Below are 24,799 nucleotides of genomic sequence, written 5' to 3' on the forward strand. Positions count from 1 at the left end.
TTCCCCAATACACACAGCTGTAGTCACTCGCAGATTGGTCTCTCCACCTTTGACTATGTTTCTGTCATCCCGCCAACATCCATGTTCTACAGTGTGGCCTGAGAGACAAATCTATAGAATGTAGCTCTCAGTGAATTACTCCCCACCTTAAAGCCAAAGTCAAAGGGATCCCACCCATGGCCATCAAGACAAAGGCAGTCCGTAAGCCGGCTTTTCCAAACCTGTTGAAACTTATCTTCTCCTGCCCTTCCCACTTTACCCCTTACATTCCCATTCCATGTGTTCTAGATGGCCCACTACATAGCACCTCTCTTCCCTGCTGGCGTTCTGAATCTTTCCGAAGGAAGAGGACGAGGAGACCACATGTGAAAAACCGACATGCCCTTTTATCACAGATAAAGTCTACCCAGGAGAAAGTGGCTTTTATTTGCAGGTGAGGGGACTTTGTCTTTGTGGATCCCAGAAGGAGACAAACATGAGCTCCCTGCCGTGAGGAAGACAAGACCGCTGAGTCAGGCCACTCAAATCACTCTTCTCAAACTCACTAATCAGAAGCCACTCTGATTAGTAAAAGGGGAGAGAGGGCAGGAAGTGTTGGGGGAGCTTCCTCCAGAGAGCTCTGAACCACAAGACAGGAGAAAGAGAGTCCCCTCCATGTCCCTCCATGTCCCTCCATGTCCCCTCATATCTGTGTGCCCTTTCTCAAGCTGGTTGGACTCCCTGGAGTCTCCTCCTCACATAGGTCACCCATCTACCTTCTACTCTTCCTCCAAGACTCAAGCCAGATTGGACCCTGTTCAGAAGGCTTCATGAACTGGCAAGATGGGCCCCTCTTCTGTGCTCCCATGTCTCTCTCAGGGCATTCACCTTAGTGCAGTTTATGTCTATTAACTGGCTTCTTTCCCTTAAGGGAAACATCATGCCTTTCAGGCTCAAGTTCCCAGTGCCCAGCCCATCGAGAATCTATAGTAGGCACTCAACAAAGGCTTGATGGACTGGCTGAGATCATGTAGACAAGCCACTTCATTTAAGAATTGACCTTTGAAACCTGAATTTTATAGACTGAGGATATGAGTAGCAAAAAAAAAAAAAAAAAAAGAAAAGAAAAGAAAAGAAAAAGAGTATGACTTGGAGTCAGGAAGATTTGGTTTCTGATTCTAGATGTACCACTTATTAGCTGTGTGTCTTTACTCAAACAACTTGTCTTTTTCTAATCTGAAAAATGAAGATACTGCTACCTTTCTCACCAGTTCGGTATGGTAATTATTCTTTTTTTCTTTTTTTTTTTTAAATTTGAATTCAATCAGCCAACATATAGTACATCATTAGTTTTTGATGTAATGTTCAGTGATTCATTAGTTGTGTAGAACACCCAGTGCTCATCACATGATGTGCCCTCAATGCCCACCACCCAGTTACCCCATTTCCTTACCTGCCCCTCCTTCCACAACCCTCAGCTTGTTTCCCAGAGTCAAGTCTCTCATAATTTGTCTTCCTCTCTGATTTCTTCCCAGTTTTCCCTCTCTTCACCTATGATCCTCTGTGCTATTTCTTATATTCCACATGTGAATGAAACCGTAAAATTATCTTTCTCTGATTGACTGATTTCCCTTAGCATTATCCCCTCCAGATCCAGCCACATCAACATAGATGGTTGGTATGCATCCTTTCTGATGGCTGAGTAATATTCCATGGTATATGAGCCACGTCTTCTTTATCCATTCATCTTTTGTGGCACGATCATTAAATAAGAAAAATTACACAGCTCATTACTGCTGCATAGCATACACACTAAGTGAGAACTATCATTTTATCGCTATTCTTATTAGTAAATTATATGTTATTTGGAAAATATGTGCAGTTGAATGAATTCAGCAATAAATAAAGGAACAATTCCCACCCTCAAGGAACCTAGAGTCTAGAAAAGGAGCTCAAAATGGAGATACTGTATTCCTAGGAGTTTACGGAGGATTTTTATTTCGGGATGTAAGAGTCAAGGTTCTTCAGAGAAGGAGAGCAAATAGGATATGTATATAAAGAGATTTATTATGAGGGACTGGCTCACACAATTATAGAGAGCTGAGAAGGCTCATGACCTACCGTCTGCAAGGTGGAGATCACTGCAGACAAGAAAAAACGGAAATGCATATTGCTAAGTGAAAGAAGCCAGTCTGAAAAGGCTTCATACTGTAGGACCCCCAGTTTATTACATTCTGGAAAAGGCACAACTATGGAGACAGTAAAAAGATCAGTGTTTGCCCGGGATTGGAGGGGAGGGAGGGCCGAAGAGACAGAGCACAGAGGATTGTTACGACAGTTTGAGTTTAGAGTTTAGAGACTATTAGGATACTATCACGGCAGATACACGTCATTATACATTTGTCCAAACCCATAGGATGTGCAACAGCAAGAGTGAAGTGCCATGTAAATTACAGACCTGGGATAACAATGATGTGTCAGTGCAGGCTTATGGATTGTAACAGATGTCCCACTCTGGCGCAGGGTGTTGGTAGCAGGAAATCTATGCATGTGCCGGGGGAGGGAGTATATGGGAACTTTCTCTACTCTCAGCTCAGTTTTGCTGTGAACTTACAGTTGCTCTAAAAAATAAAGTGTTTTTGTTTTGTTTTGTTTTGTTTTTTTTAAGATAAAAAGATAACCAGTTTGCTCTGGAGTTTGCTCTTTCACTTTGCAAACAAGCGGAAATGCACATCAGTGTCTGGCCTTCTTTTGATCACTCGGTGATGTCACCCCATTGGATGGTGGGTCCACAACCCTAGGGAAACCGGCTTCTCAAAGGCGCTCCTGGGCCAGACCCCCTGCTCACCCGCCAGCCTGTGGCATTCATGTCAGGCAGTGTATATTAGCTTTCGTCAGAGCAGCCTACCCTTTACGTACCCGTTGAAAAAAAATGAATGAACAGAAGAAAATATACCACGTTTTAGCCCAAAGGGCATCTAAGGAGGATCACAGTCATTTGTGAGGGGAATTACAGTAGGAAACCAAGTGTATCCGTCATTATCTACCAGAAGCACCAGGATTAACTAGCCAGAGCCCTGAGGTGGTCGGTGTTTGAGGAGTTTAACGCACACAGGCCTCGAAATTAAGGCAGAAAGAGAAACACATGTTCTAAACCATGCCTGATGAAAAGAATTATACATTTTCTTCTGTGTGATGTCAGAAAATGCTAGGAGTCTATTTCCAGGGACTATGTATTTATCGCCACAGGATCCTACAATCACGGGGAGCAGGGGGCGGCGGGGGGCAGAATGTAGAGGAGGGAAATTTTCAAGCAGTAGAAGAAATGCTGGGCAGAACAGAAGCCCATCAGAGACAGAAGCTGTCATTCCTCCCTCTTCTCCCCTTCTCGCCCCCTCCTCTCTGCCCTGCCCCCACCTCCCCACCTGGGCTTCCCCTTAGTACCTGTCCCGCCATATAATCTGCTGCAAGTCTGCCGTTCCTCCCTGGGGTCTGGGCTCTCCCACGTCTGTTCCTTGGCGAGGAGAGATGGTAATTAGGCCAACGCTGGGGGGACAGGAACTGAAGCCTGGAAAGCTGTGAGGAATTTCTGTTAATCATCGCATTGTAAATTCTCAGTAGAGGAAGCCACTCGATCTTTGCAAGCAACTCTGGGAAAAGCAACACCTCTATTTAATGCTGACCTTAGACCCCACCCTCCGCCCCCCATTCAGGAAGATCATTCCCTCGCCTTCCCGAAGAGACTGGCTCGCGTGGGGACAGCTAGGAACTTTGCGAGCTTTTCCGTGCCCTCTCCACCCTGGGTCTTCAAGGGAAAGTAAAAATCACAGCTCTGGGGGGCACCTGGGTGGCTCAGTGGGTTAAGCCGCTGCCTTCGGCTCAGGTCATGATCTCGCGTCCCGGGATCGAGTCCCACATCGGGCTCTCTGCTTGGCGGGGAGCCTGCTTCCTCCTCTCTCTCTCTCTGCCTGCCTCTCTGCCTACTTGTGATCTCTCTCTCTGTCAAATAAATAAATAAATAAAAATCTAAAAAAAAAAAAAAAATCACAGCTCTGGGAAGAAAAGCGGGCCCATCAGTAAGGTGGCTCCAGCTGAAGAAAGGGGCTTCCTAAGTAAGGTGACGTTTGCCAGATCACCGTTAATACCACACAGGTTTTGAACTATTAGAGATCCAGTAATTTTAATTAAAAAACGTTTCCAGCTCACGCCCATTATAAAGTCTTTGGAAAATGCAGACATACCCCAAAAAGGGAACCTTATCACCCTCCCTGTGATGACCCCTGGTAATATTTCAGGGTTTAGGCCTTGCCTTGGGTCTCCCCATCTGTGGTGGTCTCCGGCTCTCCAGCCACTCCTCCCTCTTTCTCTGATCGCCTCTCTCTTACAGAGCCAGGATCCTGAAGAATGTTCTGTCACTTTCTTATTCTGTTTGATCATATATAAGAAACTCTTTTTCCATTGTTTTTAAAAAAATTTTATTTATTCATTTGACAGACATAGATCACAAGCAGGCAGAGAGGCAGGCAGAGAGAGGGGGAAGCAAGCTCCTGCTGAGCAGAGAGCCCAATTCGGGGCTTGATCCCAGGACCCCGAGATCATAACCTGAGCCGAAGGCAGAGGCTTAACCCACTGAGCCACCCAGGCACCCCTCTTTTTCCATTTTTAAATCCACACAGCCACAAGAAGATGATTCAGCTCAAAGAACATTTCTGTAGTGCTGGGCTTCTCTGACTGCAAATGGTCCCGGGGTGACCGCTGCCTACCGGGCTCGATGCTGGACCTCAGCATGTTGAAACAGACTGGGTCTTGTGGACTTTGCAGTCCAGCCAGGAGGATGGATAGACAAGTAATTCCCCAGGGGCGAGGGGCGGGGGAGGCAAGGGAATAGGGAGGGCTTTGAATATTCCACAACAAGCAGCACAGGGGTTTTCAGGACACATCACAAGGGTCAGGTTAATTAGAGCAGAAACCCGCTGCCTCCCAAACTCTTTACCTGAAGGGGAAATGCCCAGATCTCACTTGAGTTGTCTCAAGGCCAACTCACCTTCCCCCCTCCCCCAAAGATTTTATTTATGTATTTGACAGAGAGAGAGAGATCACAAGTAGGCAAGGGGCAGCAGGCTCCCCGCTGAGCAGGGAGCCCAATGCTGGGCTCTATCTCAGGACCCCAAGATCATGGCCCAAGCCGAAGGCAGAGGGCCAACCCACTGAGCCACCCAGGCGCCCACCAACTCACCTGTTTGTTGAGTCCTTCCATGGGTGAGAAGCACGTGGGGCCCGGCAGGCTGTTTTAAAATACAGCCCTGCTCACCAAAGTCACACTCTTACCCAAGTTCCGTGTGAAAGGAAATGGAGAAATGGACCCTCTCCCACAATGCTGTTAGAATTTAAACAGGTAGGGGCACCTGGGCGGCTCAGGTCTTGATCTCAGGGCCCAGCGTGGAGCCTACTTAAAGGAAAAAAAATTTTTTTAACAGATACGCTCCTTCTAGAAAAGCAGTTTGGCAGTGTGTGTCCCAGATAAATTAAAAAGTGCCTAGGCTTTGACCCAGTAATTCTTTACCAGGGGTTTAACCTAGGAAATTGATGAGAAACCCAGACACACTTTTATTTTATTTTTATTTCTATTTGAGTATAGTTGGGAAAGTTATATTCATTTCACACATACGACATAATGATTAACACAATTTAAAAATTTTCTTTATTTTTTAAACATTTATTTATTTTAGAGGGAGAGAGGAGGGGGAGAAAGACTCTCAAGCAGATCCCAAGCTGAGTGCGGAACCCAAAGGGGACCCCGAGATCATGACCTGAGTAGAAATCAAGAGAGACATCCAACCGCTGAAGCCACCCAGGCGCCCCTAAACAAAATTTTATATACAAAAACTTTCTAATACAATTGTTTATAATAGTGGGGGAAAGGTAACAACCTAAATGTTCATCAAAATCAGAAAGTCAAAAAAATGACAGTCCACTCATCTAGTGGATCATTATGTCGTAAGTAATGGTAGTTAGCCATTCACTATGTTCCAGAACCTGTGGAAAGCTTTTGAAATATTACTTTCAAGAAATAATTATATGGAAAATTCTTACTATATAAAGTTGAGGGGGAAAATGGAAACTGAGATTTTTTTTAAGTCTAAATTGTATTTTATCATGTGTTTATATGCACATACAATGAAAAAAAGACCAAAATGCTAAGTTTGGGTAGGATTATAAGCAACTGGTAATTTCTTCTTCTTCTTCTTCTTCCTTTTATTTTTTTTTTTTTTTTGTATCTCTAAATTTTCTGTGATAAGATACATCAAACACATTGATATACTTTAAGACACACTGTCTTGGGGTGCCTGGGTGGCTCAGTCGGTTAAGCACCTGCCTTTGGTTCGAAGCGTGATCTCTGGGTTCAGTGATCAGCTCCACTCTGGACTCCCTCTTCAGCAGGAGTCCGCTTCTCCTCCCTGCTTCTGCTCGCTCTCTCTCTCAAATAAATAAATAAATCTTATTATTATTATTTTTTTAAAAGACACCTTAAAAACACACAATCAGGGCTCCTGGGTAGCTCAGTTGATTAATCGACCAGCTCTTGGTTTTGGCTCAGGTCATGACCCAACTCTTGGGTCCTGGGATCAAGCCCCAACTCCCATGCCCCCACCTCCCATGCCCCCACCTCCACTGGGGGTCTGTACTCAGCAGAGAGTCTGCTTCCTCTGCCTCTGCCCCTCCCTACTGCCCCCTGTTCCCTTTGTCTCTCTAAAATCAATCACCAATCAATCAATCAATCTTTAAAAACCCCCCCACACACTCATGCTATTAATGACTCCTTTTGATCAAATGCTTACATGCATTAGGAAGAAAAATCAAAAGCCAGAGTATCTCGGACGGTTGTTAGTAAAACTTCTAGTGGCCTTACTTCCCGGCTCACACTGAGTTTGCGGGCTGGCCTCAGACCCGCTCATCTCACGGGTCAGATTCTACCTGGGTTGCCCTAGAAAATTTGGAATTGCTTCGGACAGAATCTGGGCTTGAATCCCAATCCTGTCACCTAGTGGGTAGACCCGGGACAACAACTTGCTTCACCTATCAAATTCCGTTTCCTCATCTGTGAAATGGAAATAATGACATTGACTTCACAGAGTTGCCGTGAGTATCAAATAATACCCAGAATGTGGAACTGCGTCCGCCAAGCACCCGCACCCGCTGGCTTAGTGCTGACTCTGCGTGGGCAGGTGGGGCGCTGCTGGCGGAAGTTTCTCGCACCATCGTCGGGTGTGCTTCTGAGATGTACACACAGGGTTTGCACGGTCACCTGCCTGCAGGCCGGATTAAAGTTAGCCGTGGGTTCCTTGGCAGGAGTTCCGTGCCAAAGATGCCAGCTGTGTAAAGTTGCCCAGTGAACTTCAATCTCCTCCGTTTCTGACGGGAGGCCTGATTGTGACAGCCAGGCCTGTGTCCGTCCTCAAGCTCCCAACCCTCATGCATCTTCCCCGACTCCGCAAGGGAGCTGGTCAGTGTTCCAGGCACCGGTCCCAAGGAGAGGGAGATGAACACTTTTCCGGGCTGCTCTGCGGCTGGTGGAGGAACGTAAACGCCTGGTCCGGGGGTGCCCCTACATGACCAAATGCCTCTGGAGCAGGGGTGAGGGGAAGCCACAGAGAGAGGGCTAACATCAGCCTGGCTGCTGCCTCCCACCGGACCACAGGTCGGGGAGAGAGCACCCCAGAACTATGGGATCTTCCTGTGCGGGTGCTTTGCACCCCTCCCCCCATATTTGTTTCAGAAAGAGACTCAGCACTCACCCTCACACAGCTTGATATTTCAACAATCAAGGCTTTATAAAGTAATTTTTAACTTTCATTTTAAAAGAAATCCCTGAGAAGTAATGGTTCTAAGATCTGGAGAGAGACAAAACTAAAAACGTAACAGTAATGTTGTTTCTTTTGGGGGTTAACTGGGCTGAGCATAAGGGACAAACACCCACACACTTACCATCATCAGTGTTAGTCACAACTGAGTTATACAGTGATCGCTCTCAAGCTTGTGGTCCACTGTAGCACCCGATTCTTTTCACCTACACACCCTGCTCGCTTCCTGCATTTGACAATTGATTTGCTCTACCTGCGTTTATCCCAACAGAACATCAAAGCGGCGGTTTCTGACTTCCTGCCTCGCCAGTATAATAGACCAGTGGAACCACAGAGAAAAACCCCAATGGCAGCTGTCCTAGATTTATGGGTGTGTGGGGGTGTTATCCCTAAAAATAATGAGAGCTCCCGTCCGCCAAGGCTCTGCAGTCAAAGCAATAATTTCAAAGCTGGATATCAGCAGAAAAACTAATGAGACCATTTCAAATGTGTGTTAATATGGTATGCGTATAAAATTAACAACCCTTTGATCGCTGAGCCACAAACACCCTCCTGAGGTCGATCTGGAAGTCACAGAGAGGACTGTCTCTCCAGGGCAGTGTGCCAGACGTGAGCGGGAAGGCACTGGAGCCTGGGGATGACCCAGCTGCATCTTAAAATTAATACTGTGTTAAATTAGCTCCCATGTTAATGCTATTCTGTAACAGCTGCCTGGACTCGGGGAGCCGCAGCCGTCTGGTGCACGCAGAGACCAGCCTTGGGACCATTCCCCCCTCCCGAGTCAATCAATGCAGAACAATAAAGGCAAAACCACTGCTTTCATGTCAACCATACCTATCACTTACTGAGGGCTTACTAAGCACCAAGCACTGTGCTAAACCATGTACACTCATTCTCTTGTTTATTCCTTCCACGATCATCATCATGTGAGCATTGCTAATATCCCATCTAACAAATATGGAGACCGTCGCGCCGAATGTGGCTTACCAGTCTCACAGGCAAGCGGGTGAGCTGGGGATTTCTACCTGGGTCTGTCTGACTCTAAGATGCTCTCCCCACCTGCAGTGTGGGCTTCCTTTTTGCAGACATCAGTGACGGGCTTCCTTTACACAGGTCAGGGAGCTTTCTCAAGCATATTCCAACCAAAGTCCAGACATCTTTCTGGCCAAAAGATCAGTACCTCTTCTTCCGATGGGCTGGGAGAGAGGCATCTGCCTTGGGTTTTTGAGATAGATCCCTAATCCTCCCCCAAAGGAAGAAGGGCAGGAGAAGGCTCTTGAAATCCAGCCCCGGACTTGGAAAGTCTTACAGAAATGAACCCTCCCCATATCCGAGCATCTGTTTGCTGCCCAGCACTTTCTGAACCAGTCTAAATCCGAGAGGAGACATCTGTGACCTCATCCAAATGGCCTGGGATCCTGGAGCATGAGAAGCCGCCCACACTGGTCACGCGGTTCACCCCACACAGATGGATTTTAACTCGGCCACGCCTTGCTCCCCTATTTCAGCAACCCCTGAGGGGACAGCAGGGATGGCCTTGCTGAAGTGTGTTTCCGGGGACACCCTGGGGCAGAGTCCTGATGCACATAAGATGTCATGTTGAACGAGTCATACTGAAGACAGCCTCTGCCAGGAGAGAATCGAAAGCCTTTCAGAAGCTACCAGAAATACAGCCAAGGAACCCATCCTTCCTTTTGAGAAGGGAAGAAAGAGAGGCAGTCAGTTAACAAGGAAGAAACGCTCCTGGCAAGAAGCAGAACCCGACTCCCAGGCCCAGGGTAGACAGGAGAGAGAAAGAATTAAGAAAGAAATAGTCAGCAACTTCTGCTCCCTTCTATTTTCACAACCAAGATTCCCTGGCTGACCTTTCTGGCCAGCTGGGAAATTATACCACACACCGAGCATGCGAATAGGGCCCACACCGTCTCCGCTGCCTGCCCCAGGACCTTGCTTCACCCCTGTGGCCGCCTCAGTTTCACCAGAAAACCCCGGATAAACACGGCCTGGCTGCAGGGGGCAAAGATGGGGCCAAGAATAAGGATTCAATATCAGGATGGCGCTAAAATCTGTTCTGGAGGCATGAGCCCCAGCTGGCAAGGCACAGGCGGGTTCCCTCCCGTTGACGGCAGGAGAACCACAGCCGCACAGCAGTCAGGAGACGAGCTCCCCGCCGCCAGATCTCGAGAGCTCTCCTTCTCACTCTCTTGAAAGCATAGAAAGGGAGGGGCCTCTCGGTGGCTCAGTCGGTTGAGTGTCTGTTTCACCTTAGGGTCATGGTCTCAGGGTCCTAGAATCACACCCTGTGTTGGGCTCCCCGCTCAAATAAAGAAATAGAATCTTTAAAGAAAAAAAAAAAATAGGGCAAATGGTCCCATAGAGCACCAGACAATGTCTGCTTGTCTTTCGAATTGTGCTTCTTTTATGGCACGTGCCACGTTTCCATCATCCCCCAAATCCAATGCACTCAACACCCCTCCATAGTCTCATTGAAACCTGGTCTCAGCATCTGTCTCCAGCCACCCAGGACACTGTTCATCTGGGCAACTTTCCATTCTCTGCCCTCCTACCAACCCGCCATGGCTTTGCCTGAGCCATTCCCTTTGCCAGGCGTGCCTCCCTTCTCACCTGCTCCCAGCCAACAAAACCCTACCGGTCTTTCAGGGGCCGGCTCGGCTGTCACCTCTATCATGACGCCCTCCCTCATCCTTCCAACTGTAGGTCATCGGTGAGATATGACAGGAGCCCTCGTGTGGCCTTCCTACATACTCCCCTATAGCATACACTTGCGACGTTCTCTCCCTTGACCTTACTGCAAGTTCCTTGTGGTTCGCCAGTGTTTCTTGTATGTTTCCTGATGTGTTCCCCGCAGGAGTTAGTCTAATACAAGGCGGCTCTTGTTTCTCGTTGTTATGTCAGATTCCAGGCCCCACCTGTTCATCATGGTATCTCTCTGCCCCTTCTAAATGAGCTTTCTGACTTCCTTCCTAGTCTGGTGGGCTCTACAGATTCTGGCCCATTGAGAACTACACAATTAGAAGAGTATCCTGGGGGTGGGGGCTCCACGTGGGCAGGGGGAGCTGGGAAGAGTCAGGTCCATGGTGTGGCAATGTCTTCTCATAGATTTTCCTACTAAGTGTGTCCCCATGAAATCGTGTGATTCAGCTGTGTTGAAGAAGCAGAAGCTGGGAGGTTGGTGAAGAGCCTTTTTTTTTTTTAACAAATAGATTTTATTTATTTATTTGACAGACAGAGGTCACAAGTAGGCAGAGAGGCAGGCAAAGCAGGGAGGGAAGCAGACTCCCTGCTGAGCAGAGAGCCTGATGTGGGGCTCGACCCCAGGACCCTGAGACCATGACCTGAGCCGAAGGCAGAGGCCTAACCCGCTGAGCAACCTGGTGCCCCAAGAGCCTTTTTTTCCCCCAAAAAAATCCAGGCCGCTAAACAGGCGGAGTGTGTGGGGAGCAGAGAACAAGTAGCAGCTGCACTGTAACCAGACTGTGGGGACCCGTGGTTGTTTTGCACTTCGATAATATCCACGCTCTCTTCTCACAACACAGCTCTGATAGATCTTTCCCTGAGGAAACACCTTTACCCTGTGCAGGCCATCCAGCTTGAGCAGGACTGTACCCCAAACCTGGCCCATGAGAACACCATAAGGTTATTATGCTCTTGTGGACTGATTTTTGCCAGTGCTATCAGAAATGAGACTTTTTTTTTTTTTTTTTCCCAGCTGGTATGGCAAAGCCAAAGAGCCTCCTGAGGATGAAGACAAACAGAAAACACAAAGAAAAAAGAAAAAAAAAAACCAAAACTAACAACAACAAAAAAAGAGTCATCTTTGAGACTTGAGATCCTTCTGTGCTTGAAAGCAGTCAATTTCCTTATCATACGAATTAGTCCATTTTCTTTGGGCTTGATGGTGCTGTGTTTCTTTTACCTTTGAATGGACAGTCCTAACTAACATAAGGCTTGGCCAAATGTTGGACGAAGGGAAAATTGAAGAGTCAAGGTGCCCTGGCATGTGGGGTGATGGGAGGAAGGTGTATCAGCATCAACTGTTGTAAATAGCGAGACAAAGAAATCGTGAAAGCACTGATATTTAGAAAGCCATATGTTCTATGAGCTGAAACTCGTGCAAAAAAAACTCGAACCAAGATGGGTACATTCAGAGCAAATAAAGAAGGTAGGGAGAATGGTACAATTTTAACAACCAGTAGAGAGCAGAACGAGTTCAGTTGTTACTGTATCTCTGCTTTGCCCATCAAGTGACATCTTCGAACTGAAGAGTATAAATTCTACAAAAAGATAAATGAAAGCAAAAATGTGGGACAATCTGGTAAAGAAAAGAATCTACTCAGTGAAAATGTGTTTACATCCGCAGACTTCTTCGGATTACATCCCTGAGTACTGGAGGAACTCACAGGGGTAGACTCGAGAGACCTAGGGAAAATCACGGGAATTAAGGGATACACCAAAGGACAGTGTCCCAAGGTTCAACAAGGGAAAAGGGATGGCTTTTGAAAACTTCACATGGAAAATCTAGATATCAATCTCCAGCAAAATTCCAGAATTATTAAATAAATTGATGTTGATACTTAAAAAATGAATGTAGTCCCCAGAAACAAGTGTGATTTCACATAGAAATGAAGCATTTCAATCAACATCGTTACCAAAATCCTTACAATGCCCACAGGATGCCCGCTGACCTCTCCTTCCTGGTCTCTTAGCATCCCACCCGCCCCTCCTACCTCCTCCGCCCTCACCCTCCCATCCCTACCCCCGCTGCTCACAGGTACACTTGGAGAGCTCCAGCCACGCACACCTTTGTTCTGTTCCTGCGCCTTCCCAGATGCTTTCCTGCTGCAGGGACTTTGGTCTTGTTATCCCTGCCCGCTTCCACCTCCCGGTAGCAGAGCAGGGTCCTTCTCACCCATCTGATCACAGACATCTGCCCCAGGGACACCTGGGTGGCTCCGTCGGCTAAGGGCTGCAGTTTTAATTTCAGCTCAAGTCATTATCTCGGGGCAGGGGTGGGTGGGTCACGAGATCAAGCCCTGGGTTGGGCTGTGCGCTTAATGGGGAGTCTGCTTGAGATTCGCTCTCCCCTACCCCTTGTGCCCCATCCCCTGCTCGCACGTTTGCCCTCTCTCTCTAATAAATACTCTTTTTTTTAAATAATAAATACATAAAAAATAAAAGGACCCTATCCAGTCACTCTTGATCCCATGACCTTATTTCGTTTTCCTCATAGATCATATCCCCATCTAAAATGATCTTATTTGTTCATTTCTTTATTATCTCCCTCCAATCCCTGCCTCTGTGCTGACCAACACAGTAGCCACTAGCCACAGTGGCTACTGAGCACTTGAATGTGGGCTAGGTTCTACCTGAGATGAGCTGTACATAAACATATGCACTGGATTTTGAAGATTTGGTATTAAAAGGGATATAAAATGCCTCATTGATAAAATATTTTGCATATATTGAGTTAAATACAACACATTGTTAAAATGAATTTCACCTGTTTCCTTCTACTTTTTGTGATACGACTACTCAAAGAATAAAATTACATATGTGGCTTCTGTTATATTTCCATGGACAGCAACACCCTAGGGAAAAGAGCTTAAGAACATGACCTTATCTGTGTTTTTACTAGAAATACATATCCCCATTTAGAACTAAAACCAGTATATGACAGGTACTCAATAAAAAAACTGCTGAGTGAGTTAACGCCTTTTATTAAAAAAAAAACACAGTCTCTAGACTGGTAGATACTGGAAATGCTGTACTTTCATCAAGGCAAAAGATATCATTTGTTTATAATAAATTCAAAGTCAGTTGAAGGGTCATTTCCTAAGGAAGGTGATTTGAGGTCACTGGGATAAACCACTTTGAGAAAGAGGGAAAGCAAGTTTACATGTTGGATTTCACTGAATCTACGTCACCATCTATTATTATAGACAACAAAGAAAAAAGAACTACTACTAAATAAGTCTCCATTCCCTGCGATTCCCTTTGTTAGGATAAATTCTCATCCTTGGGGACCTCGTGAAAGTTGTCTTCTGACATGCTGTCCAATCAATTCACCAAATTTGCTGAGGTTCATCAGTTAGCTTAACAGACCAACTGGATCAGACCCCTTGGGACACTCGTACTGCCTCAAGTCAAGCTCAAGGTTGCCAAACCCCCCATGGATGAGGTCATGATTTGAATTGCTATCCCTACCTGGAAAGGGTATGTTAAAATCCTAATCCACTGTACCTCAGAATGTGACCTTATTTGGAAATAGGGTTGACACAGAGAGTAATTAGTGAGGATGAGGTCATATTGGGGTAAGGTGGGCCCCTAACCTGATACAGCAGATATCATGATGGGAAGACAGTGGACACAAACGTGCAGATGAGAGACAGTATGAAGACGCACAGGGAGGTCACGAGCTGACAGAGGCAGACAGGGCACGGGTCAGCAGCAAGGAAGCTGGAAGAGGCAAGGAAGGATCCTCCCCTAGAGGCTTCAGGGGGAGCCTGGTCCTGCCAACGCTTTGATTTTGGACTTCTATCCTCCAGAACTGTGAAACCATACATTTCTGTTGTTGTAAACCACCCAGTCTGGTAATTTGCGATGGCAGCTCTAGGAAACTAATTTCGATGCTACGGTGCTCTCCGGACCATCCCTCCAGGGCACTTGAAGGAGGAGGGAGATTGCAGTGGGGCTGTGTCCTGAAACTTGGCATCTGACTTGAGTCCTTTTGACCCTGTAGCTGGGTTATTTATCCCAGGGGCCCCCCAGCCCTCGCTCGAGCTCACTCCCTTCCCCGTGGCTGATTGTGAGACCCTCATAGGCCTCTCAGCTTATCTACTTGATTTGTGATGAAAGCAAAGACCTTGCTTTCTTCTTGGCTCACATTTTAGGGACATAAAAAAAAGCAAGTGTTTTTGTGGACAAGATTTGTTCTCCTAGCATCTTCGGGGTGGTAGGCTAGATAAAGGGGGAAAAAAATAGTGAGAAAATGTGTTGCCAATCATATTCCAAAATAATACATGCTCTCTATCAAACATACATTTGCTGTAAAGCTGTTTCTCTTCCAGGGGTGCTGACCCCATACCTTCTTTCCCACCTTGTGAAAGGCAGGAAGAAGATAGACTGTCACCTCGGGACTAACCAAAATTAATGTACGTACAGAGGAAATAGAACTATCACCATGGCTTCAATAAAAAGATTATACTATGACCTAACTCATAAAAGTCAGAATTCCCTATTGCACGTTTAAAAACCATCTCAATATGGTTTAAGATAAAAATTCATTTATCCTTTGGGGTGCCCGAGTGGCTCAGTGGGTTAAAGCCACTACCTTCAGCTCAGGTCGTGATCTCAGGGTCCTGGGATCGAGCCACACATTGGGCTCTCTTTGGCGGGGAGCCTGCTTCTCTCTCTCTCTCTCTCTGCCTACTTGTGATCTCTGTCAAATAAATAAACAAAATCTTAATAAATAAATAAATAAATAAATAAATAAAGGTATTAAAAATTTTTTCATTTATCCTTTGCACTATCCTGAGCACTTTGGTGGCTCAGTTGGTTTAATGGCGATTCTAAGTTTCAGCTCAGGTCACGATCTCCAGTCCTGGGATTCCCCAGTCCTGGGATCAAGCCTCTTGTTGGGAGGAGTCTGTTCCATGGATTCTCTCTTTCTTTCAGCCTCTGCTCCTCCCCTTTGCTTGTGCATGCACTCTCTCCCTCTCTCTCAGATAAATAAATAAACCTTTATAAAAAATTCATCTGTTGGGCACCTGGCTGGCTCAGCCAGTTGGGCACCTGCCTTCATGGTTCAGGTCATGATCTCAGGGTCAGGATTCAGTCCCACATCATGTTGAGCTCCTTGCTCAAAAATCTTTATTTAAAAAATTCATTTATTATTAAAAAACAAAACAAAACGGGGGTGTCCAGAGTCAAAGGCTAAAGGAAGGGGACTAGAAGCAGAGACAGGAAAGTCATCTGTATTTGCTCTCCACTTTTGCCTCTGTTCTTCCCAGTGCAACAAATTTACTTGCTTTTTCTTTTCTTCTCTTTTCTTTTCTTTTTTTTTTCCCCCACATCTAAGACCAGCTCTCTTAGTGTATTGATCCACTTGGTGGAAATCGCCCCCAAGTTTACATGCTGCAGGTCCGGCCATTAACCTTCTCTCAGTCCCAGTTCCTAGTTCCTGCCAGGGATTCTGATTGGTTCAGCCTCAGTCAGCTACCCACGCCTGCGCTTTCCAAGGTAGTAGGTAGGGCTGGGGTGAGGCGAGGAGGAAGCACCAGCACAGAGCTGTACCGTGGCTGCCAAGAGTCATCCCCGTGGCCATAAATGTCAGTGTCAGGGAAGATGGGCTAGTTGGGCAAACAGCCCTAAAGATGTCTTCTATGATGCTCTAAGAAGCTTCTCTAACAAGCCACTTGGACTCATAGTAATGTCAACAGAAGACTGGAAATAGACCAGATAATCAGCTCCTTCCTTGTTCTCAATGTTACTCAGATGGGATTAGGAGACAAATCCCAGTGACTGGCAGGACACAAAGACTTTCCCCACTTCTGGCTGCTATTTCTCTCAGGATAAATTCTCTGGCAGGAGCTGCCTCAATCCTTTAACCAAGTAAGCTCTGTTAACACCAATAAGCCACAGTGCAGAGAGACTAGAGATCATCTGGACCATTGAGCGTGGGCTCTAGATCCAGAGCTGAGGTAGGAGTTGGATTAAAGTCAGGAAATGGTTCTTTTAACTCAGAAGACAACTTCTTAAGAGGGCGGGTTAATTGTCAAATGCCTTCTCCCTACTTCCTTCTAGAGAATATAGTGTTGGATGTAGGGATACAGGTTATTGTATTCAGTACTCTGGGTTCAAGTCCTGTTATCATTAGCCTGTTACGTTATAATTAGCCTTAGGCAAAGACATATACGGTATGCTATCTCTTACATGTGGAATCTTAAAAAAGAAAAAAAAAAGTAGCACCCACAGAAAGAAAGAGTAGAATGGCTGTGGCTGGAGGCTGGGGGATGGGGAAAACAGGAAGATACTAGTCGAAGCATATAAATGCTTAGTTATAGGGTGAGTAAGTTCTGTAGATCTAATATACACAGTGACTCTATTGTAGACTTGAAACTTACTAAGACTGTAGATCTTAAAAATTGCCCCCCACCCCTGCTAAAAAAAAAGATAATCATGTGAAGTGATGAATGTGTTAATTAATTGTGGTGATCCCTTCACAGCATAAATGTGTGTGTGTATGTGTGTGTGTGTGTGTGTGTGTGTATACACGCACACATTGTTGTATACACCACCTCTTGTATACTTTAAATATGTGCCATTTTATCTGTCACTTGTACCTCAATTTAAAAAAATTCAGAAAGGGGCTCCTGGGTGGCTCAGTCGGTTGACCCTCCTGACTCTTGATTTTGCCTCAGGTCATGATCTCGGGGTCCTGATCTCAAGCCCCAAGTCAGGCTCCGCACTCAGTGGGGAGTCTGCTTGAGGACACTCTCTCCCCCGCCTAAAATAAATAAATCTTTTTAAAAAAATTAATCAATTAATTAATTAATTATTTTAAAACCCCCCAAAACAAAAAAAAGGACTCGGGCAGGTTACTTAACCTTTCTAGACCATATGTATGGTTGTAATAGTAGTTTCCTCACAGAGTGCTGCGGATTACATGAGATCATCCAGGACAAGGGCTTAGCACAGAATCTAACCCCTTCTTGGCTGCTGTAACGTCACAGCTATAGCTGACATACTACTTCTTACTACCTTCTCTGCAACCCTAACCTACCACTCTTTGTTTGTGGGGTTTTGTTTTCCATGGTAGAGAAAAGACCCCTAATACAGACCCTGAAATCTCAGGTGCATTTTGTTCTAAACAGAATACCCCCCTCCCCACCCAACATTAGGGCTGGGGAAGACCACCAGCCTATCAATGAGCTTTCCCATAAAACCATAAATACCACGTAACCTGTGACTTTGGCCTCTCTACAGCTGAACTGGGTATACAGGATTAGGGAAGAAGTTTAGGACGCTTTGGGGGAAAAAACAGAGGAAAGCAAAATATTATTAGCACTCTAGTAAATCAATCACAGATGGCCTTCAAAAATTAACCCAGAAGCAGAATGCTCATTTTCAGAAAGCACCTGCCTTCTTGAAATGATCTGGAAAAGCCCCAAGAACATCTCCCAAGTAAGTGGTCCAAAATTCACAGCTTCAGCTGGAAACTTTTTTTTTTAAAGGATTTTTTTTGTTTTTTTGTTGTTGTTGTTTTGTTGTTATTGTTGTTGTTTTAGATTTTATTTATTCATTTGACAGACAGAGATCACAAGTAGGCAGAGAGGCAGGCAGAGAGAGAGGAGGAAGCAGGCTCCCTGCTGAGCAGAGAGCCCGATGCAGGACTCGATCCCAGGACCCTGAGATCATGACCTGAGCCGAAGGCAGAAGCTTTAACCCACTGAGCCACCCAGGCGCCCCTCAGCTGGAAACTTTAAAAAAAAAAAAAGAAAAAGAAAATACAAAAACCCCCAAAGTCTTTGTCTTTCAGTCTTCGTTGGAGCATTTTTCCCCAGCCACAGTAGAAGGAGGACTAGCACATAATGACTCCACCGATATGGATAAGAGGACCCATGTCCTACCCCGGGAAAGGAGCAGGTCCACTTAGAGCTGAGCATCTCTGCGAGCAGGTGCAAAAGGGAAGTCGTCTCTCCAGGTCCGGGATGTGGTTGTTGCCCAGAGGGTGCTGACCGGCCTTCCTTCACCTGTCTCCCATAGCCAGTGAGCCTTTTTCACTGAAGAGTCGTTTATTGTGCAATTAATGAAAGGTAAAGGCCCTTGTAGGTACTTTACCAGGGAGCCCCAAGTTTAAACTCGTGCTACTGACCAAGATGGACTGTTCCCTCTCCTCTGGGCCACCCGGCTCTCTAAAACACTTTTAAAGCTCATGGGGCCTATGAGAGTATCCTGGGTTATTAATCTCGGTGTCGGCACATTTTTTCTCTACCAAGATTCTTACAAAAAATTCAAAAAGGCGTACAAAGCAGAAGGGGAGCCATCATTTTGCTGTTAAGCCCAAGACCTGCTTTCTCTTAGGGGAAAAATAGCTCAGCCAAAGGTTCCTGGCTGGCTGACCAGAGCCCCAAGCTTAGAGTCTGCTCAGAACTCACAATACATGGTTAAAAATCATAGCTAATGCTTCATGGAAATAAATATTTCAAAACCACTTGCTTTCTGGCCTGCCAGATGGCTGCATTTCACACTTCCAACCGTGTCAGACTCCAAAAAACTTAGCAACTCAAATTCTTGTGGTGGGGCTTAGGATCCTGAAATAGGGGTTGGGTGGTAAGTGGGTAATATAGTATAAGAAGGGTTTTTCTCATTAAAAAAAAATTAATGGAATGAGTTCCACTGATTTTACTCCAGTGGCAGAACCCCATCACAAGGACATTGCTCATGGGTCATTCCAGTTAGCCAACACAGCCAGCAAACGCTCTTCTCATAATTGTATTTACTTCCCTATGCCAACCACCTCCCCCTTCACCTCAAGTCCCATATCGGGTTTAGCGATCCCTTATCTCTCTCGCTCCCTGCATGGATAGACCCAGGGAATGCCGGTCCTCGGGATGGGGCCACACTCTCGGAATTCCTTGCTCATTGGACACACACATACACAAGAGCCCATGTAGGACTGAGTGCCCGAGTCCTCTGAATCTTTTTAGATTCAAGTTTGTCTCGGTCTGTCCAGGCTGATGAAACAGAATACCATAGACTGAGTGGCTGATAAACAATAGAAATTCTTTTCTCACAGTTTGGGAGCCTGGAAGTCCAAGATCAAGGCAGATTCCGTGTCTGTTGAGAGCCCACTTCCTGGTTTGCGGGACAGCCATGTTCTCACCGTGGCAGATGGGGTGAGAGAGCTCTCTGGGGCCTCGTTTATAAGGACCCATTAAATCCCATTCATGACCTCATGACAGAATCATCTACAGAGGGCATGCTTCCTAAAGCCCTCACATTGGGGGTTAGGATCTCAACATATACATTTTGTGGGTACATCAACATTCTGTCCAAGGCAATGGCCTTGATTTCTCTTAGTTCCATGCTGACTGTTCAGGTCTCAAGCTGAAAAAGGTATCAGGATAGTATTTAATACTAGACTGTGTTTGTTATTAGTAGGAGTATTGTTATTATCATATAAGACCATTTTATTAAAGGGTACCTGGGTGGCTCAGTCATTAAGCGTCTGACTTCGGCTCAGGTCATGATCCCAGGGTCCTGGGATCGAGTCCTACATCAGCAGGGAGCCTTCTTCTCCCTCTGCCTGCTCCCCTTTCTCTCTCTATCTGACAAATAAATAGATACAATCTTTGAAACTGTGTTTAAAAAACTAACATTTTAGGGGCACTTGGGTGGCTCAGTGGGTTAAGCCTCTGCCTTCAGCTCAGGTCATGATCTCAGGGTCCTGGGATTGAGCTCCACCTCAGGCTCTCTGCTCAGCATGGAGCCTGTTCCACCTCTCTCTCTGCCTACTTGTGATCTCTCTCTCTCTCTGTCAAATAAATAAAATCTTAAAAAAAAAAAAACCAACATTTTATTACAGAAAATTTTAAAAATAAGAATAAATAAAAAAAGCCAAAAATTCAGAAAGCTACATATACAAACCATCCTGGACTCTAACGAAACAGAGAGAACCACTACGAACATTTTAGTGTATTTTCTTCTAGACTGCTTATGTAACTGCATTCCCACATTTTGTGACATTGGGTACTTGGTATACTGTTTTGAAACTTTCTTTTTCATTTAACAATATGTCGTGAACATCTTTCCAAGGATGTATGAACCCTTCTGCACTCACACATGCCTCCAAACACAGGCACACACATGCAGCATCGGGCTTGCTTGCACATGGAAAGCATTTCTTCTGCAGAAGATGCCCACAGATTTTGAGAAGTTCAGGGTCTGGGATGAGTTTCACTAACTCCTAAGGACAGGAAGATGACCTTTTTCTCTGACTGCCAGGGGTCTTCCCAGTCTCCGCTCTGGTCTGCTGTAGGTGGAAGGGGGGCCTCGGAGACCCAGTTGGGGCAGAGTGAGAAGGGAGGGGCTACAGTCAGGCACCCCGTCGCCGCTGGAATATCAGCACGAAAGCTCTGGGAGCGTGAACTGTGGGAGTGATTCTAGAAACAGAGGTCCTTGCTCTCACCTGTCCTCAGCTAAAGCCTGATGTTCAGCATAAAAACATAAATCAGCCTCTCGGGGGCTGTTGCTTCCCTCCCTCATTAGCATGAGGAATGTCATGTCCTTGGCAGCCCCCATGGCCTCTCTCATTCCCAGAAGCCAGTTGAGAGAGTTTTAGCAGCTGGGAGCCTCCTATAGCCTTGCCAGCCAGCCCTGCCCCACGCCCGAGGGGACTGCCACCATTCCTGGGTCCTCTGCCAACCAGCCTGGCAAGAAATCTATGCTCCAGAAATCAGCACTTCCCAACAACCTACTAGCAGGGCAGCTCATCACCTGACAGGCAGCCTGAACGGCAAGGGGCCCCGACGGTCTCAGCGAACACATCCCTGAGCTCTGGCGGCCAGAAACTCTCATGTAGAGGAAAAACTGTTCTTTAAACATTGGTTCTTAAGAAGCTGTTGGGGCAGGGTGTCTAAGTGGCTCAGTGGGTTAAGGCCTCTGCCTTTGGCTCAGGTCATGATTCCAGGGTCCTGGGATCAAGTCCGGCTTGGGCTCTCCTCTCAACGGGGAGCCTGCTTCCTCCCCTCTCTCTCTCTCTCTGCCTGCCTTTCTGCCTACTTGCGATCTCTGTCACATAAATAAATAAAATCTTTAAAAAAAGAAGAAGAAGAAGCTGTTGGGGCGCCCTGGTGACTCCGTGAGATAAGCAATTGGCTCTTGGTTTTGGCTCAGGTCACGATCTCAGGGTGATGAGCTCGAGCCCTGCCTCCAACTCCGTGCTCTTCAGGGAGTCCACCTAAGATTTTCTCTGACTCCCTCTACCCGTCCCCTCACATGCTCTCTCTCTCTCTCTCTCTAAAATAAATAAAATCTTTTAAAAAAGAAGTTATTTAATCTATACCTTCTTCCATAAGCCCAGTTCTTGATTAGCTTTTACCTAAATGAAGTTGACTGTGGGAGATGTAATTTTGTCCATCCTATATACCCTCAGTTCCTCCTTCTTTTGATAACTGGACCAGGTTTTCTTTTAGGGAAGTATCCTTTCAATCCATAGGACCGGCGCATCACTAAGACCTGGACAATCATGGTGCCTGGTGCCCTTGGGGCAAATATGTTCCATGCAGAGCCAATCAGAGCGCTTCCATGAAATCTGATATAAGGATTCTGGAGGAAAGGAGCTCTCTTTCACTTCTGAATCAAGATACAGTGTTGAGGGTTCCAGCAACCATCATTCCTGGCATGTGGATACAATCTGTCTCTAGTGTGATGGAATGTAACACATGAAGAAAAGAGAAAACTGGCAGAGTCCAGAGGTGGAGAGAGATCTGATGGCCTTGTTTGCATTCCTGGATCCAAGTATGCCTGAAACCTTTCCAACCGACTATAGGGCTTTCTCTCTATTTATCTATATATTCAGCACAAGCTTGTTTAAACTGGGTTTTTGTGACTGTTAGCTGGAGAAATTGACAAATACATCTGGCATCCTTGTTTCTAGTCTCACCCCTTTCTTCAGCCTCTTCTCGGTGCTATCAGAGGGAACTTCATACAATATATTGTGATTTATAAGACATTTATAAAATACAAACATGATTATGTCCTTGCCTTATCTAAGAAATATCAGTGATTCAACATGATCTACAGGATAATTCCAAACTCTTTATCATGGCATGTTAGTCTCTTAAATTCTGATTGCACACTCTTCATACATTCTCACCTTAATCATAAACTGTTGTGCCCTCTTTATGCCCCTAAACACTATCTTCCCATCCATCGCCTCATCCTCCACATACTTCATACTCTATCTTCATTATTCATACTTAAGCTTTAAAAACATACTTGTTATTTCTCTGCTATGTCTTACTGTTTGCTCAGGTGTCCCTGGTCCCTACTTCTTGGCTGCCTGGTGACTTCATACCTACCCTTCAAAACCCAGCTCAAGGGGTGCCTGGGTGGCTTAGTTGGTTAAGCAGGTGCCTTCAGCTCAGGTCATGATCTCGGAGTCTTGGGATGGAGTCCCACATGGGGATCTCTGCTTGGTGGGGAGTCTGCTTCTCCCTCTGACCTTTCCCCTCTCATGTTCTCTTTCATTCTCTCTCTCTCTCAAATAAATAAATACTTAAAAAAAAAAAAACACAACCCAGCTCAAGGGATGCTGACTTCTTTGGGTAGATCAGGTAACCTCTCTTTTGTGTCCTCCTGTATCCCAGACGTGCCTTCACAACAGCATCCATCCCTCTGCCCACCACTTGTGTATTTCACATGGCAGACCCAATTATTGGACTCAAGCTTATCAGGGTCAAGTCTGTCAAGGCTTATGTCTTCTTTGACTTTGAGCTCCTGGCACTTAGCTCTGTGCCTGGCATACCATAAACATACTGAGAATGTTTAATAAATGACTGCCCAAATGAATGAATAATGAGTGTACTTGGAGGACGGCAGAGCTGTGGAAGGTTATGTCAACAGTCCCATCTAAATACATCAGGGACAGGTCAGCCCTGTCCCTGATGTGTTTAGATTTTTTTACCTATTTATTTACCTACTTATTTTTTACCTACTTATTTACCTACTTATCTTTTCCTTTTGCATCTCCGTTAGCATCTCAACACTGTGCTGTCTCAGCCTGCAGGGCATTAGAGGGCATAACTGATAAAGCAAAATCAAACTTTGTCTCCCACATACTGAAAACCTTTTAGAAAAAGCTACTTACTTGGCTTTCTGTCATTCAACACGGTTCTCGGGAGGGCAAAGAGTGGCCCAGAGACAGTCAGTGTCCCCTGACTCTTGGCTCCAAGAGGCCCAAGGCACTGCCTGTCTCCTTTCTCATGAGCTGCCCAGGCTTAGCAGAGACCTCTGAATGACTGACACATCACATGCCTAAGGCAGAGCAGCAACAGAACGTCAGTCCCCTTGAGTGCCCCTGCTACTTCCTGTTCCTCTGGCCAGACCCATAATTCTGTTTTCTAAAGCCTGTTGACAATTACTGACTCCTCCTGGCATAGCACAGCCATTCTCAAGCACAGCAGGAGCCAAGCCCTTAACCTCAGACTTCAGCCTTGTCTACTCAGTCTTCATCCAGAGGGTCAGGCGGCACCACCCTTCATGAGAGCCGACTCTCCCTATCTTTCCGGGTGACAGCACCTTAAGGATTGACCTGGGGAGGCAGCTGGCATTCTGGTTGGGCTGACGCTCTCTCAAAGAAGGGAAATGAGACTTCTCCATCCTTGAGACCAAAGGAGGTTCACCTCAACAGGAGCTCGTTACAATGCGCCGACCGGTCAGGGGTCCTCACCAGGTCCAGTGGAGAGGCTCAATGTTAAGGTAGACAAGGGATGTGTGTTATCCGCGGATCCTGCAGATCCTGAGGGAACTTGTGCAAAGTCGGGGGAAGCGGGGGAGCGGGGGGTGGGGCATTTTTCTATTATAAGTAACTACAAGTGAATGAAACACCTGGATGGGATGGCATGGTAGGACACTAACTTTACAAGGCCACTAAGTGGAAGAGTAATAACAAAGCTAAACTCCATGAGAAGACCGCCCTTTCTCTTCTCTGTCACCAACGGACGCTGCTTGTGGCATGGGGGAGAGACAAAGCCCCCGGGGTTGGGGGAGGTGGAGGGCAGGAGAGGAACGGAGCAGTGATGTGGTCATGCCGCCAAACTCACTGGGCCAGCATCTTCTCCAGACGGTGAGGCAGGGAGAAGGTAGGGCCACCATGGGATCCGAGAAGGAAGGAGAGCCGCCAGGAAGCGGGGGGAGTTCAGGAGAACCAGGGG

Source organism: Mustela nivalis (genome assembly GCF_964662115.1).
Source record: "Mustela nivalis genome assembly, chromosome: 9".
NCBI classification, from domain to species: Eukaryota; Metazoa; Chordata; class Mammalia; order Carnivora; family Mustelidae; genus Mustela; species Mustela nivalis.